The sequence below is a fragment of the Microtus pennsylvanicus genome, chromosome 2 (assembly GCF_037038515.1).
Source record: "Microtus pennsylvanicus isolate mMicPen1 chromosome 2, mMicPen1.hap1, whole genome shotgun sequence".
Classification (NCBI taxonomy): Eukaryota; Metazoa; Chordata; class Mammalia; order Rodentia; family Cricetidae; genus Microtus; species Microtus pennsylvanicus.
Window position 1 is genome coordinate 27,583,755 of NC_134580.1, and position 13,990 is coordinate 27,597,744.

The following is a 13,990-nucleotide window of genomic DNA, read 5'->3' on the forward strand; positions in this document are numbered from 1 at the left end:
TGGTGCATGCCTTTAATCTCAGCACTCAAGACAGAGAGGTAGGCAGATCTCTGTGAGTTCCAGGCCAGCCTGGTCTACAGAGTTAGTCCAGGACAGAGATTCCTGGAGGCAGGATCACCATTTCAAGCTGAGGTAGAGGCAAGAGCCAGAGACTGACTGTTTTGCTTTTCTGACCTTCAGGTTGAACCCCAATATCTATCTCTGGGTTTTATTATTCATACTACAACATTTTTTTTTTTTGGTTTTTTGAGACAGAGCTTCATTTTTAAGAGTTCTTTTCTAAATAATTTCCATCTAGATTAGTGGAAATAATTTTTGGAGAACCTATGGTATCAGTGTGTTTATTGTCTCTTCACATGCGTGTAAGCCCTTTTCAGCTACCTAGTCTGTGTATGTAACCAACCACCTGAAAACTTACAACTTCAAACACTGATTTATAACAAGAAAAAGTGTTTGATTTCTCTTGGTTCGGTGTCCTCTGGCCTCAGCAGCCGCACCCAGCTGGGAGGTCTAGGATGACAGACAGCTTGGGCTTTGTTTTCTGTTGGGTGAGATACGGTGCTTCTCTTCCACATGACCTTTCTTTCTCTCCACATGTTCTTTTACCCATTGTTAATCTAGCTGGAGCTTCTTTGTAGGGTGACTTGCTTATGAAAACGAAGCCACCAGGCAACTTTGGGGCTTGACCTGGATCTGGCACACATGTTCTTCTGCTGCCATCTAAGGCAAGCGCAGCAAGCGCTTGGAAGCTGCTTGGCTCTGGTTAGACTCAAGGCTGAGAGCACAGGGATAGGTCATTGTCCTACACCTCCAGGAAGAACCAAGCTGAAGATGAGCCCCCTCCACCAGATCAGATGAGGCCAATGCTCTCATAGAAATCCGTGATTCACAGGTTAACAACAACAAAAGATCAGGTTAGCAGTTTACCAACTGCCTTGTAGTACTGGAGCTGAGACAGTGGGGGACAAGGGCCACTCCTGACCAGGCCTCTTAGTTCTGTATGTATCTCTGTTTAAAGCAAAGCTTTTATAGCACCCTGAAGATGAACTTGGAGCCATGGCCCCCTTTATGTGATCCTTTCCCTAAGAGCGATAAAATCTTTCTTCCCTGCTTTACACCCTTGTTCACTGCCTTAATTGTTACTTTGGGATGAGTGACCACGCCTGGCTTGTTAGAGCTGCTGGAGCTGAGGCCTCTGCTCTAAAACTCCACTTACAGCTTAGGTGAGTCACACACCTTGCAGTGAAGCCATTGGTAACAAGTAGTCCTAAATGCCCGGGAAAGATTGAATGGGTCCATATAGATGTAGGGATCACTTTTATTTTATTTATAAATAAACAAAATTTTATTTAGCAAAAAGTTTCTTTTAAAAAAAAATGTACATGACCCAATTCTACACCCAAGCACAGTCCTTTGGGGAAGATGTGAACTGCTGATCAGCCTTTGTTTAGGCTCTTTCCAAGGCTCTACCGTGATGACGCTTTTCCTCGTGTGACCACCAAGCCCACGTCATTCTGCTGTCCACTAGTTGCTCTAAGACTTTAAGACAATTCTGAAGCCATTTCTGACAATTCTGAATCCTCTCAGCCGCTGTGCCATAGTGCTTCCCCTCGTCCCCTGGGAACCAAGGACCTAACAGCCACACATGCACGTACCTGAACAATTATCCATATACTTATGTTTTGATTTGGTCCCCTGGGAAACGGGGTCAAAATGACCTCTTACCTCATCTGATCTGGCAACAGCTCTCCAGTCAATTATTGATAATAGCCCTTTTGAATAAGCCAATCACAACCCCCCTTGCTTCTGTGGTCTTCTCCTTTAAAAGTAGCCTGTGCCAGCTGTTCGAGGTTTCTCGGCTTCCCGAATGCTGAGGGACCCTGTCATGACAGAATTAATAAAATCCTCATGCTTTTGCATCGGCTGTGGTGTGTGAGGTGGTCCTGGGGGTGACTCCTCCTCGGTGTTTGGATGATAGAGTCCACTAGTTGCCATCTCCACACACCCATCAATCACAAGATTCATAAAGGGATCAAAGCCGTGAAGTATTCCTTGTACATGTCTGCCACCATTTAACTCCATTCTTCAGCTCTGGGAGGGGGGGCTTGTTCATGGCTCTTCAGCAGGCTCGGCACGACGAAAAGGAATGGGCGGCCTTACATAAGATGCACGCATGCGGCAGGCCAGGCAGAGATTACTTTTATTATAGGGACTTCTTCTTCCTTCTCTTTTCCCTACTTTCTTGTTCTCCAGACAGGGAGTCTTGGTGTAACCTTGGTTGTTCTGGAACTCACTCTGCCGGCATCCATCTCAGAGATCCACCTGCCTCTACCTCCCAAGTTCTGGTATTAAAGGTGTGCACCATCACCACCTGACTGGAAGAATTTCCATTTATGGCTTTCTTGGTTGTGTTATTGTAAAACTTTGGCAATACTGTTACCATATTGAAACATGGTATTGGGAGTAACCTAAATCCATATTTCTGTGCAATAATAGATCATATTTGGCTTCAGAATAAACTCTGATTCACTTTGAGGTGGAAGCTCTGTTTTTATTTTGTTTTGTGTGTGTGTGTGTTGGAAGACACTGATATAAAACTAGACTCTTATGCTCTCTATCTAAAGCAGCTAGGTCTCAAACTCAAGAGATTCTCCTGCCTCTGCCTCCTGAGTGCTGGGATTAAAAGTGATTTCTGCTTCCTAAGTGCTAGAATTAAAGGGTGGGTATCAGCACCACCACACCTGGCCTGAATCTAATTTTTTTTTAAATTTTTTCATTTCAAAACCTCCTTCCTTGTGAAAACCCTGAAAGCCGTTGTTTCTGGGTGATGGTGACGCCTGCCATCTTGTTCCTAGTTCCACCATTTGCTCTGTGGTGGGTGCTGTGACATTCATGGCCCCACAGTCTTCTGGGAGCAAGAAACGGATCCTGTCTCTACAAGCTTTCACAAGTGTTCCTGTTTCGTTTCTGTTTCTGTGACAAAACGCTGGTACCAAAGGCTACCGCTTGTGGTCTGTCATCCAGGGAAGTCAGGGCAGGAGCCGTGTAAAGTCCCTTCCTCTTGTCTGGCACCCACTCACAGTCCTCTGGGCTCCAAAGGGACTTGAGTGTCATTTCTCTGGCTCTACCATACCTAGTTCAAGCAATTGATGTCTTAGGCTCAGGCAAGCTTGAATCTAAACTTTTAACATAGAAAATTGAACAATAAATCTTTTTATGTTTCTACTTCCTGTAATTAGTACTTTTTTATTTGCTTGTATGCTCCAGCCTCTGTGGCCTAGTTTATCACTAGTCAAAGGTGATGTGGGATGTCCTTCTGTATATGTGTTGCTTTTATTGGATAATGAATAAAGCTATTTCAGCCAATGGCTTAGCAGAGTAAAGCCAGGCAGGAAATCCAAACAGAGGTATATATAGAGAGAGTAGGCAGAGTCAAAGAGACACCATTTAGCTGCTGAAGGAGACGGACGCCAAAACTTTACCTGGTAAACTACAGCCTCATGGTGATACACGGATTAACAGAAATGGGTTAATTTAAGATGTAAGAGTTAGCTAGAAATATTCCTGAGTCATTGGCCAAATAAGTGCTGTAATTAATATACTTTCTGTGTGGTTGTTTGGGTCTGGGCAACCTGGAAACAAATGAGCAGTCTCTGCTTACACTAAGGAACCTAGAGAGCCAGGTTAGCAGCTATCCCAGTTCCCTCGAGGTTGAGAACTGTTGTAACACAAGGGGAATTATAACAGTCCTCACACCCCCGCCTTCTACACAGATGAGAGCAATTACTTATAAGGGTAAGCTGCACTTCAGAACAGACATAATCATCTTGTGAAAAACAGTGATGCGGATTAATAGTTTATCCACCATCCTCCTGGACTGGAGTTAAGGTGATACAGATGGGACCACACCTTCATCAAGACGGCTTAATTATCATACTTTTTGCTTATAGCCCAACAGTTCTTCCTCTATTTGAACCAAAAGTTTGTTCCTTCTTCCCGATGCATCCATTAAGTCTCTTCTCTGACTTTCACATTATTTGCCACTTTGGTTGGCATATTGGGACAGGTAGGGGAGCTGTGCTTGTTGGTGCTGCTGAAGCCGAGACTCCGCCCCTGAAGCCACAAACAAAGGAGCAACCATAAAGGCAGGGGGATTTTACTTTATTTTGACACAGTGTCTCAATATGTAACTTTTACTGGTCTAGAACTTACTATCTATATCAGGCTAGCCTCAACTCACAAAGATTCTCTTGCCTCTGCCTCCAGAGTGCTGGAAGTAAAGGCCTGTGCCACCATGTTCCAAAGTAGTCTGGATTCAAAGAGAGAGGGATAGATTCTGATTTCTAGTTTGCTTGTTTTTTTTTCTATTCAGTTATTTATTTTTATTTTTTTAATTTAATTGTGTGTGTGTACATGCTGTATGTGTGTGGGAACATGTGGTCAGAGGATAATTTGTGAAGCTGGTTCTCTCCTTCCAAACCTTTTTTTTGCCGGGCAGTGGTGGCGCACGCCTTTAATCCCAGCACTTGGGAGGCAGAGGCAGGCGGATCTCTGTGAGTTCGAGACCAGCCTGGTCTACAGAGCTAGTTCCAGGACAGGCTCCAAAACCACAGAGAAACCCTGTCTCGAAAAATTAAAAAAAAAAAAAAAAAAAAAAAAAAAAAAAAAAACCAAACCTTTTTTTTTTTTTTTTTGGTTTTTTTGAGACAGGGTTTCTCTGTAGCTTTGGAGCCTGTCCTGGAACTCCCTTGGTAGACCAGGCTGGCCTCGAACTCACAGAGATCCGCCTGTCTCTGCCTCCCAAGTGCTGGGATTACAGGAGTGCGCCACCACCGCCCGGCTCCTTCCAAACCTTTGCATGGGTTCCAGGGATTGAACTCAGGTCATCAGACTTGCAGGTAAGGGCCTTTACCTGCAGAGACATCATGCCAACCTCCTGCATCAACCTTGCTTTGTTATGAAAGATTTATTTTTATCTTATATGCATGAGTGTTTTGCCTGCATGTATGTATGTGGGCAGTGTATGTGCTTGGTCCTCAAGGAGGTCAGGAGAAGGTATCAGACTCCCTTAGAACAGGAGTTACAGACAGATAAACTATCATGTGGGTAATCAAACCTGGTTCCTCTACAGGAGCAACAAGTACTCTTAACAGATGAGCCATCTCTCCAGCCTTTGTTTATTTGTTTGTTTTTGAGACCATCTCACTATGTAAACCAGACTTGGGTCATAGAGAGCCACCTCTGCCTTCCAAATGCTGGGATTAAAGGCTTTTTTAATTTTGTATTTTTTTTATTATTATTAGTTTATGGTTTAGATTATCTCAGTATTGTTGGCAACATCCAAAGCATCATAGTCAGGGGCCATAGGGCTGAGCAGGGTGTAGGCTCTGGTCACATCTGTGTCACAGATTTTCTGCACAGTTTCTTTGATCTGGTGTTTACTGGCCTTACATCCACAATAAACACAAGCATGCTGCCTTCTGTCTTCTCTATGGCTGAGTGGTCAGGGGAACTTGGTGATGACATAGCAGTCAGTCATGTCTTTCTGGAATACTCTTGTGAGGTCTTGTGAGGGTACTTGGGCTGTCTCTCAAGTCACAGGACTGTGAGTCACCAGAAGGTGGGATCTTTTGTGACTGTGGGTGCCTTTCTGCACTGTCTCTTTTGCCTTCACTGTCTTCATTTCTGCTTGGCTTTGGCTGGGAGCAGTGGGGCAACACAAGTCTCCCTCTTTTAGCACCATCTTGGTGAAAAAAATGTCTTTTGTCAGTGTTCTGTTGCTGTGAAGAGACACCATGACCACAGCAAGAAAAACATGTAATTGGGGCCAGCCTACAGTTCAGAGGTTTAATTTATTATCAGCATGATGCAAAGCATGGCAACAGCAAAGAGACAGAGAAGGAGCTAAGAGCTCTACATCTGCAAGGGAGCAGAAAGAGAGAGACACTAGGCTTGGCTTGGGCTTCTAAAACCACAGAGCACACTTTCTTCAAGTAGTCCCTAATGACCAAGCATTCAAATATATGAGCCAAAACCAACTTGGGTTTTTTTTTTTTTTGGTTTTTCGAGACAGGGTTTCTCTGTGGCTTTGGAGCCTGTCCTGGAACTAGCTCTGTAGACCAGGCTGGTCTCGAACTCACAGAGATCCACCTGCCTCTGCCTCCCGAGTGCTGCGATTAAAGGTGTGTGCCACCACCGCCCGGCTCCAACTTGGTTTTTTAAAAATATTTATTTATTATGTATACAATATTCTATCTGTGTGTATGCCTGCAGGCCAGAAGAGGGCACCAGACCTCATTACAGATGGTTGTGAGCCACCATGTGGTTGCTGGGAATTGAACTCAAGAACCTTTGGAAGAGCAGGCAATGCTCTTAACTGCTGAACCATCTCTCCAGCCCCCCCCAACTATGTTTTTTTGAGACAAGGTTTTTCATTGAACCTAGAGCTTGCCATTTCTGTGATTTGTTAGCTGGAGAATTCCTCCAAGCCCTCCTATCTGTGACTCTTCAGCTCTGGGTTTAGCATTGCCATAAGTGACTCTCAGATGGGTGCTTGGGAACCCAAACTTTGTCCTCATGCTTGAACAGCAAGTAGTTTACGCACCAAGCCATCTCTCCAGTTCCTTTGTCTGAAACTGAACTCTGTAGGGGTAACTTCCTTAGTTCAAAGTTGTTTTTTTTTTAAATTTATTTATTTATTATGTATACAGTATTCTTGGTATTCTGTCTGCATGTATGCCTGCAGGCCAGAAGAGGGCACCAGATCTCATTACAGATGGTTGTGAGCCACCATGTGGTTGCTGGGAATTGAACTCAGGACCTTAGGAAGGGCAGGCAGTGCTCTTAACCTCTGAGCCATCTCTCCAGGCCCTAGTTCAAAGTTTTTAAGATTTCGGGCCATCCTTAACTTGTCCCATTGCTTTTGTGCCTGTAGTGAGGCACACCAGCATATGGCTGGTGATTTTGAGACAGAGCAAAGCTTTCCACTTCATGGCTAGGAAGTAAAAGAAAACGGGTTAGGTCTCATTACTCTCTTCAAAGGCACAGCCACAGCCACCTCTCTTATAGTTTGGATTAAAACATTCCCCACAGCCTCATATGTTTGAGCACTTGGTCACCACCTGGTGGCACCACATGGGAGACTGTGGAATCTTTTGGATGCAGGGTCCATTTGCCCAGCAGACATGGAGCTGTTGGTGTGGGAACTGGCAGATACAAACTGGCTGTGATTCTAGCCCAATGTCTGCTTCCTGATTATCCATGTGAATTAACCAAATGCCTCACATTCTGCTGCTCAGCCATAAGCTGCATTTACTTCAGTGTCTCCCCAACATCAGAGACTTTTCTGTTAACAGTGAACCAGAATAGATCCTTCTTCCCTCAAAGTGCTTGTGTTAAATATTTCATCAAAGAAAAGCAACTAATAAAACCTCTTATTTGGGGAGAGGGAGCTAGAGAGATGGCCCACTGGTTAAGAGCAGCTGCAGTTCTTTCAGAGGACATGGGTTTGATTCCTAGCACCCCCAAGCAGCTCACAACCATCTGTAACTCCAGATCTAGAGGATATGACACCTTCTTCTGGCATTCATGGATACTGCACTCATGTGCACAAACACATACGCACTAATGTTTTGTATTAAAACAACACCAACAAGAAGCCAGGTGGTGGTGGTACACACCTTTAATGCCAGGACTACACAGAAAAACCCTATCTCAGCCGGGTGGTGGTGGTGCACGCCTTTAATCCCAGCACTTGGGAGGCAGAGGCAGGTGGATCTTTGTGAGTTCGAGGCCAGTCTCGTCTACAAGGGCTAGTTCCAGGACAGGCTCCAAAGCTACAGAGAAACCCTGTCTCGAAAAAACAAAACAAAACAAAACAAAAAAAACCCTATCTCAAAACAAAACAAAAAAACAGAACAAAAACCCCTCTAATACATCTTGACCTGTTATGTTTGTACTACTTCCCTGTACTGTGGACTGAGGACACAAGACCTTTTTGGGACATTCCAGATCAAAACAACAGCATCCAAGTCAGGCAGTGGTGGTGCACACCTTTAATCCCAGCACTTGGGGGACAGATGGCCAGTGGATATCAGTGAGTTTGAGGCCAGCCTGGTCTACAGAGTGAGTTCCAGGACAGCCAGGGCTGTTACACAGGGAAAGATGTCTTGAAAAAACAAACAAATAAAAAACTACGTTAACTACTGTTGGGGAATATCATTTTAAGGTGTGTTGTTTTTGTTTATGCTTCATTTGTTTGACTTGTGAACCGTGATTCGTTGCCTGTCTTAAACACCTGATGCTAATAAACAGCTGAACGGCCAATAGTAAAGCAGGAGCAAGGGTAGGCGGGGTTGCAGGCAGAGAGGATAAATAGAAGAACTGAGGAAGAGGAAGAGCAAGAGAACAAGGAGAGGAGGACATCAGGGCCGAGTCACTCTGCTACACAGCAAGCCATACATAGAGTTAGAAGTGAAGAAAGGTATACAGAAGCAGAGGAAGAAAAAAGTCCAGAGGCAACAGGTAGTCGGGATAATTTAAGGAAAGCTTACTAGAAACACGCCAAGCTAAGGCTGGGAGTTTATAAGCCTCTGTGTGTGTTTACTTGGGAGTTGGGTGGCAGGCCCCGCAAAAAGCCAAAAGGATAAAACAACCCACAGCACCCCTTGAACCCTGGAACCACAGTCAAAACGTGGGAGTGGCCAGCAAAGCAAGTTACATCCTGAAGCTGGGCAGTGGTGGCGCAAGCCTTTAATCCCAGCACTCGGGAGGCAGAGGCAGGCGGATCTCTGTGAGTTCGAGAACAGCCTGGTCTACAAGAGCTAGTTCCAGGACAGGCTTCAAAGCTACAGAGAAACCCTGTCTCGAAAAACAAAAACAAACAAACAAACAAACAAAAATAAAACAAGTTACATCCTGAAGTTTTTTACACCGTGGTCCTCCCTTTTTCTCATTTCTTTTCAGTTTGTTAGGTGTGTGTTCATTGCCTATGTGTATCCAGGTGTGTGCGTGTTTAAGATAGGCTCTCATGGGGCCAGAAAGATGGCTTGGTGATCAAGAGAAATTATTATTCTTGCTGAGGACCTGGGTTTGGTTCCCATGGCCCAGAAGGTGACTCACAGCTTCCTGTAACTGCAATCCCAGGGAATCTGCCTTCTGCAGGCTTTCATATGCCCATACATACATACATATACACATATATGCACACATACACAAACACATACTCAGGTTCTCTCTCTCTCTCTCTCTCTCTCTCTCTCTCTCTCTCTCTCTCTCTCTCTCTCTCTCACACACACACACACACACACACACACACAAAATGAAAATAAAAGACAGTATCTCACTCTGTAGCCCAGATTGGCCTGGAACTCACAAAAATCCCCCAGTCTCTGAGTCCAGAGTGGTGGGATTAAAGGCCTTCACCACCACGTGCAGCAGAACTTATTATTAATTATGAAAACGTGGCCTTAGCTTAGGTTTGTCCCAACTAGCTCTTCTTGCCTAAATTATCCCATTTGTATTAATCCACATTCTGTGGTGGGGCCTTACCTCTCTCGCATCTTCTGTTTCTTCTCTATGTTCAGCTGGTGGCCCCTTTCTTCTTTCCAGAGTTCTCTGTCTGGAAGTCCCACCTGTATCTCCTGCCTTGCTATTGGCCATTCAGTTTTTGATTACACCAATTACAGCACTACATCTTCACACAATGTACACATATCCCCCAAACAACCATGACTAGCATTTCTTACCTTAGCTTTTGAGACAGGGCTTCTTGCTGAACCAGGAGTTCTTTGGTTCCACTGTACTGACTAGCCATCAGGCAAGACTCAGGGTTCTAGGGATCTGAATTCAGTCCTCATATTTTTTCTTTTTTTTAAATATTTATTTATTTATTATGTATACAATATTCTGTCTGTGTGTATGCCTGCAGGCCAGAAGAGGGCCCCAGACCCCATTACAGATGGTTGTGAGCCACCATGTGGTTTCTGGAAATTGAACTCAGGACCTTTGGAAGAGGAGGCAATGCTCTTAACCTCTGAGCCATCTCTCCAGCCCCCCAGTCCTCATATTTATACAAGCATGTTATCCACATCTTCTTAGTCCCACATTCAACTTTTATTTATTTATTGGTTTATTTTTGTTTTTGATTTTTTTGAGACAGGTTTTGTCCCCCCACCACCATGTAGCCCTGGCTGTCCTGAAACTCATGCTGTAGACCAGACTGATTTTGAACTCACAGAGATCCACCTGCCTCTGCCTCCTAAATGTTGGGATTAAAGGCATGTACTACCAGCGTTGCACCCACTTTTGACTTTTACTATCACACTGTACTAAATAAGCATGTACAATTATCATATAGCTATTAAAATGTTTAGCTTGCTAATTCAGGATGTTGGGGGTAAGAGGATTGCTTCCAGTTAGAGTCTAGCCTGAATTATATAGTGAGTTCCAGGTTAACCTGACCTAAAGGAATGAAACCAATCTCAAAACAAACCAAAGTTAAATTTTAAAAGGGCCTAGAGAGCTCTCTCAGCAGTTCAGAATTTACCACTCTAAGAAGTGTGTGGTTCCCATACACACATGATGGCTCACAAACGGTCCATCCCAGGGGATCCAGTATGTTTTTCTGACCTCCCCAGGCTTCTGCATTTTAGTTTTTTGGTTTTTCAAGACAGGGTTTCTCTGTACCTTTGGGGCCTGTCCTGAAACTAGCTCTGTAGGCCAGGCTGGCCTCGAACTCACAGAGATCCGCCTGCCCCTGCCTTCCAGGTGCTGGGATTAAAGACATGTGCCACCACCGCCCAGCTCTCTCCAGGCTTTTGAATGCATGTAGTATACAGTTACCAGGCACACACACATACAATCAGATGATTTTTTTTGAATGAGCTATAATGATGTCTCGAAGGTGAAAGAGCACTTGTTGCTGTCGTAGAGGACCTGAGTTCAGTTCCCAGTACTGAATATGGTGGCTCACAAACATCCCGAACTCCAGTTCTGTTATCCTTGGTACCAGGCACACACAGTTACATGCACTACCTCCCTTCACTTCAGCCTACTTCTTAGAATGCATTACTTTATGTTTGCTTTGTTTTTCAAGACAGGGTTTCTCTGTGCAGTCCTGGCTGTCCTGGCACTCACTCTGTAGGCTGGCCTTTAACTCAGAGATCTGCCTGCCTCTATCTCCCAAGTGCTGGGACTATAGGTGTGCACCACCACACCTGGCTACTACAATATTTATATTGACAGATTAAATTTAAACTTCAATAATGTTACATTTTTGTTGTTGATATTGTTTTTGTTTACCACACTGATCTTGAACTCACAGATAACTTGCCCCTGCCTCACAAGTGCTGGGATTAAAGAGTGTGTCACCATTCCCAGCTTAAACAAACAAAAAAACAAACCCTTTTTGGTTGTTGTTAATTAAAATTGCTCTTACCAGGCGTGATGACGCACACCTTTAATTCCAGCACTCAGGAGGCAGAGGCAGGTGGATCTCTGTGAGTTCAAGACAGTAAGGTCCAAGCCAGGGTCCAAGTTCTAGGCCAGCCAGAGCTTCCTAGTTGGACCCTGTCTCAAAAAACCAAGAACAACAAAGCAAAAAACAAACAACATTAAAATTCTCACTTTTTTTGTTAAAACAGAACTGAAATTTATTAATAGGAGGTTTTTTCTTTTTTTAAATAATAAATAAATAATTTTAAAAATATTTATTTATTTATTATGTATCAATATTCTGTCTGTGTGTATGACTGCAGGCCAGAAGAGGGCGCCAGACCTCTTTACAGATGGTTGTGAGCCACCATGTGGTTGTGGGAATTGAACTCAGGACCGTTGGAAGTGCAGGCAATGCTCTTAATCGCTGAGCCATCTCTCCAGCCCATAAAGTTTTTATTGATATTTATTGAGCTCTACATTTTCCTCTGCTCCCCTCCTACTCCCCCCTCCCCCAAGATTCCCATGCTCCTAATTTACTCAGGAGATCGTCTTTTTATACTTTCTACTTCCCATGTAGATTAGATCTATGTAAGTTAGGAGGTTTTTTTCTTAAAATAGATTCTAGTACAGGGTGCTCCGAGAGAAAGTGAGGCACACCCAAGAGTATGGGCTTCTCAGAAGCATGTCAATAAATTTGTCATTTGACAATATCATATTGTATATAATGCATTCTAATTACTTTACCCTCTTCCCTTGTATACCTCCCTCCTATCCTGTCAATCTCCTTTTCTTTGTATAAATCCCTTTCCTACATTCATTTAGCAAACCTGTTTTCATTGTTCTTTATTTTTTTGTTTTGTTTTGTTTTATTGAGATAGGGTCTCTATAAAGTCCTGGCTGTCCTGGAAGTCACTATGTAGTCCTGGTTGGCCTCAAACTCACAGAGAACCACCTGCCTCTGCTTCCTGAGTGCTGGGATTAAAGGTGTGCACCACCATGTCCAGCCTCTCTGCACTTTAATTATTTTGTGTGTATGTGGGCAGGTGTGGAAGTCAGAGGACAATCTTCAGGAGCCAGTTCTTTCCTTCCACCACATGGGTCTTGAGAAAAGAACATAGGCCACCAGACTTGTGATAAAAACCTTAACCTAAGCCGGGCGGTGGTGGCGCACGCCTTTAATCCCAGCACTTGGGAGGCAGAGGCTGGCGGATCTCTGTGAGTTCGAGACCAGCCTGGTCTACAAGAGCTAGTTCCAGGACAGGCTCCAAAACCACAGAGAAACCCTGTCTCGAAAAACCAAAAAAAAAACCTTAACCTACTGAGCCACCTCTCTGGCCCTCACATTCATGTCTGCGTGTTGTGTTTTGTGTCCCACTGAAGTTAACCAAGGCCATTTGTATAAATGTTGGTTCAGAACTAGCCTTTGGGCTGGACATGGGAGCACAAACCTTTAATCCCAGTACTCAGGAAGTAGAGGTAGACAGATAACTGTGAGTTTGGGCCCAACCTGGTCTACATAGTGAGGTTCAAGATAGTCCTGTCTGAGAAAATAAAAACAAGCAAACAAACAAACAAAATCCGGCTACCTACTGAAGCTCTAAGGGCTCACCAATGAATACACAGCTGAGAATTTGAGTAACTGTTACCAATTATACCCTCTTAGTTGGTAGAGTCAAGATAAAAGTACATTCAAAGGGCAATCGATACAAAAATACACTTTCTCAGGGCAGAAAGAAATGTAACAGTATTAGGGATAGCATGCTCTTCTGCCCAGTTGGATAGACAGTAGGGCTCAATTTTTGGAGAAATCCTTACTCTAAAACTGTTTCTAGGATTGTGTGATGGCTCAGCAGATGAAGATGTCTGTCACCAAGCCCAACAACCTGCGCTCACTCCCTGGAACCACGTACTGAAGGGGAGAATTCTATCTTCCACATTGCTGCAACATGAACATCACGGCCCCATGCACACAAATAAATAAAATGTCATTTTCCGACGCAGCTGTTGGGAACGGTGATGCTGACGCCTGACGTTTCGCACTGCTTTTCTTCTTTGAATTTATTGGCCTGTATTGCAAAAAGAACATCCTTAGAGAGTTATTCAGATTTAATTAACATTAGATTGAATAGATTCATTAGGTTTTCAACATGATAGTCAGCTAGAGATGGGTTTGGGAAAAAAAGATTAAAGACTTAGGTCAAATGAAGAGGCGCTTGCTTGGAGAACAGGCGTCTTTTGGGAAATGTGAGCAGCAGAAGCATGTGGCATGAGGCACATGCTGAGGAATCCTGGGAGTGTGGAAAGTAGCTTATAAAACCCAGGACACATTTGCAAAAGTCACCATTTCATCTGTTAGTGGCATAAGGTCAGCAGTTAACCAATACCTTGACTGTGAATTAGCAACTTTCAACTCAGAAAGTTACTGCTCAATAGTGCGCTCAAGGAGCCTGAGGAGTCCAGACCTACAGTTGAAGGACAGTTGTGCTGCCTAGATTGGCCGGGGAGAAGAAACCAAACCACCTGCCAGTTTATGTAACTTTAATGAGGTGAAAAT